Source organism: Eumetopias jubatus, unplaced genomic scaffold (assembly GCF_037043125.1).
Source record: "Eumetopias jubatus isolate StellerSeaLion01/CBP00866 unplaced genomic scaffold, mEumJub1_p1.0 scaffold_10, whole genome shotgun sequence".
NCBI lineage: Eukaryota > Metazoa > Chordata > Mammalia > Carnivora > Otariidae > Eumetopias > Eumetopias jubatus.
The window spans coordinates 75737689-75741618 of NW_028274816.1; positions in this window are offsets into that span (position 1 = coordinate 75737689).

Sequence of the window (3930 nt, forward strand, 5' to 3'; positions counted from 1 at the left end):
ACACATCTGCCTGATGCTGCCGAGGGGCTGAAGAAATGTGCAAAATGTGCTATTCTGGGCCACTTGTGATGTTTATTTTTCTCTTAATGTTGAGTAAATAAAAACTCCAGTAAACTTATAAATTAAACCAAACTCATTTTTTCATTTGCAAACTTATTTACTCTTAAACACAGTTCTCACCTAGCTATATTTTAATACTATATATGGCTTTGCAAAGCATTCAATATTTTGTACTTCCATTACCACGCAGCCTCACCTTTCCCACCCCTACCACCCACCCACACACACACAAGTATCTTTCACTGGACTTGATTTTATTAAATCTCTCTAGGTCGTTACAAATACTAAGGAAAACACTCCCTAAGGCTACTTCTCCAGACAGGATCCATTCACTGATCCACTCCACAAGTAGTTATTGAGCATCTACTCTGTGCCAGGCACTGTTCTATGCTCTGTGGGTATAGAGGTGAGCAAAAAGAGTTCCTGCCCTCTGGGAACTTACATTCTACAAGGGCATGTAACATGTCAGATGATAAGTGCTAGTGAGAAATAAAGAAGAAGGGTCAGGCTCCCTGCTCAGAGGGGAGTCTGCTTCTCCCTCTCCCTCTGCCCCACTCATGCACACGCAGACACGCTCTCTCTCAAATAAATAAAACCTTTAAAAAAAAAAAAAAGACATATGAGCAGAGACCTGTAGGAACTAAGAGAGTAAGCCAAATGAGTATGTGAGGTCAGAAATACTTCCAGGCAGAGGGAAAAATAGAAAATGCACAGTCCCTAGGTCAGGGGCAGGTTGGCATGTCTCAGGGGCTGGAGGAGAATGAGCAGGATAAAGAGTTATAACATAAGAGAGGAACCAGGGGCCAGATCATGGAAGGTCTGAGGGTCTTTCCACAGACTTGTGTCTTTAGAGTGAGATGTCAAAGCTTTGGAGGGTTTAAAGTAGAGAAGAAATATTAACACACATTTTTTAAAAATTACTCTGGCTGCCGTGTTGAGAGGCAGACCAAAGGTGGCAAAGGTGCAAACTGGGAGACTAGTTAGGAGCCTACGGCAAAATAAAAGATAACAAATGACAGTGGCTCAGACTGGAGAAACAGCCCTGGGAAATGATGAGCGTACAGGACGCTAGGTGAATTATGAAGGCAGCACACAAGGACTTTCTGACCAACTGAATGAGGAAGTCAGAGAGGAAGAGAGAGGGGAAAAAAAAAAAAAAACCTTAAGAGGGACAAAGGATAAGCCAAGAAAGAAGTGGTGGAGTACGAACATTAGGAGTTTGGTCTCCAGAAAGAGGGGAGTCAGTAGAGCCAAACTAGTGACCTAGGCGAAGATCGTATTTTATGGGCTCCTATCCCTCTTCCAGCATCGACTCTCCCCTAGCTCCCAACCCTGTCAGCTTCAGTCTTTTACAGTATAAACTGTACAGCCCACAATCTCAAATATGTCTAAGGTTACTAACAGAAGTTTAAAATGAAAAAATTTTCAAAATAAATAAAATAAATTTTCTTAAGGAAAATTTTAGATCAAAGAGAAAACCAAAACTACAACCACAAAAACTTCTAGGAGTAAACATGAGAGTAAATCTTTGTGACCCTGGTTTTGGCAAAGATTTCTTAGCTACAACACCAAAAGTACAAGCCAGGAAAGAAAAAATTGATAAATTGGACTTTATCAAAATATAGTTTCTGCTCTTTGAAAACACTGCTAAAGAGGATGAAAAGACAAGCCACAGACTGAAAGTATTTGCAAATGACCTCCCTGATAAAGGACTAGTATCCAGAAGATTTGAAAAAGTCTAAAAACTCAATAAAAAGAAAACAGGTCACCCAATTTCTAAAGACGCAAAAGATTTAAATAAACATTTCACCACCTCATACCTGACAGAATGGACAGGCAAGAAACAAGTGTTGGCAAGGATGTGGAAAAAAGGGAGCCCTCGTGCGCTGTTGGAGGGAATACAAACTGGTGCAGCCACCATGGAAAACAGTACGGAGGTTCCTCAAAACTTTTTAAAAAGAACTACCCTATAATCCAGCAATTCCACTTCTAGGTATTTACCTGAAAAAAAAACTGAAAACACTAAGTTGAAAAGATACACGCACACCCCCCCACCCCGTGTTCACTGCACCATTATTTATATGGCCAAACTGTAATTTGCAGTCTTACATGCTGTGACATCCCTTATGTTGAATTTTTGCAATGCAGTCATAAATTAGGATGTCCTTTTTTGCAAAAATGGATGATGGCTTCATCAGTATTTTTAAGGGACTTCCTAATCCTTTGATATTGAACTCATTCTTGTGAAACACTTACTGGATCATCGTCATTTTCAGTTCTTCAGCTGTCTGCTTGAGACTCTCTCTCCCTCTGCCCCTCCCTTCCCTTCTCTCCCTCTTCCTCCCTTCCCCTCTCTCTCTCCCTTCCTTCCCCCCTCACGTAAATAAATCCTTAAAAAAAAAAATCATGATGTGAAAGAAGAGTTAATACCACAAGAAACTTTTCATCATCTCTTAAATTTTAAAGGCAGGCCACAAAATCCTGTCTGTTGGCTGATATCCCAGTTGCGTATGTGTTTAAAAACTTGTTTTAAAAAATTGTGTATATGTCTACAAACATGGGGGGGGAATGCAAAAGAATTGAGCCCAGGGCGCCTGGGTGGCTCAGTCGGTTGGGCAACTGCCTTCGGCTCAGGTCATGATCCTGGAGTCCCGGGATCGAGTCCTGCATCGCGCTCCCTGCTCGGCGGGGAGTCTGCTTCTCCCTCTGACCCTCCCCCCTCTCGTGCGCTCTCTCTCTCTCATTCTCTCTCTCAAATAGATAAAATCTAAAAAATAAAAATAAAAAAAAACTGAGCCCAAAATTTAGATAAATGCTATGCTAAAATTTTAGGAGTGATTTAAAATTTCCCTTTGAGGTTTGATTCTACTTTGCAGTCTTTCTACACTGTAAACACCAGTTGCGGAGAATTTTTTGAGGTTTATTTAAGCAATCTCCACGCCCAAGGTGAGGCTCGAAAATTCACGACCCTGAGGATCAGGAGCCCCACGCTCCACTGACTGAGCCAGTGAGGAGCCCCAGGTTTGGAATTTTTTTTTAAGGCTCTTTTTTTTTTTTTTTTTTTTTTTTTAAATAAAGAAATAAAAGCAACCTGCTCCTTGGGGAGATTTCACAACCACTTCTCATCAAAGAGGTGGATATATGTAACTGACTACAGAGAGGTGAAGAGGGAGAGGGTCATCTGATGCAGGAGCCCATTAGCACCGCCGCTCAAAGCCCCCGCCCTTCAGCCAAGCTTTGGGTGGGGATTAACAGTCCAGGGCTAACACCGCAGCTGTCAGGGAGCAGACCTAAATTCCGCCTCCTGGCTGCGGCAGGGGTTGGGGCCCATGTTACAGACACCAGTGTCCCCGGCCCCCTTCACGGCGGCCTTCACGGGTCACATGTTCCCAAGTGGGAAGCCCAAGAATCAGCCGTGGGCAGATGGAAAAGAACCGTACTTAAGGATGGCATTTACCAGCCCGACTCGTCCCTCCTGGCTCCCAGGGCCGCCACCAAGATGCTGCTTCCGGAGCCCACAAGGAATTAAACGATGCCCCTCCGGTGGTGGAGGTTAGAAAAACAACCCCTTTGGGGAAAGAACCCAGAAAACGGCTTTTCTTAGCTTACAGCGGCCCGACCTTCACGGGAGGGCGGACGGTGCTCTCGGCCCCTCACGGAAACTAGGGTTCAAGGTTCTCTCTCTCTGGGGAGACGGAGGTCCTAGTTTCTAAGGGTCAAAGGCCGAGGGCTCGAACGAGGAGACAAGGTGTGAGCCGCGGGGATGAGAAGGGTGGTGCCTTCTGAGCGACCGAATCCTACCCTTGCTCAGGACCCGGAAAAATAATGTGCCGTCGCCACCCACAGAGTAGAACCCAAACCGGATCTGGC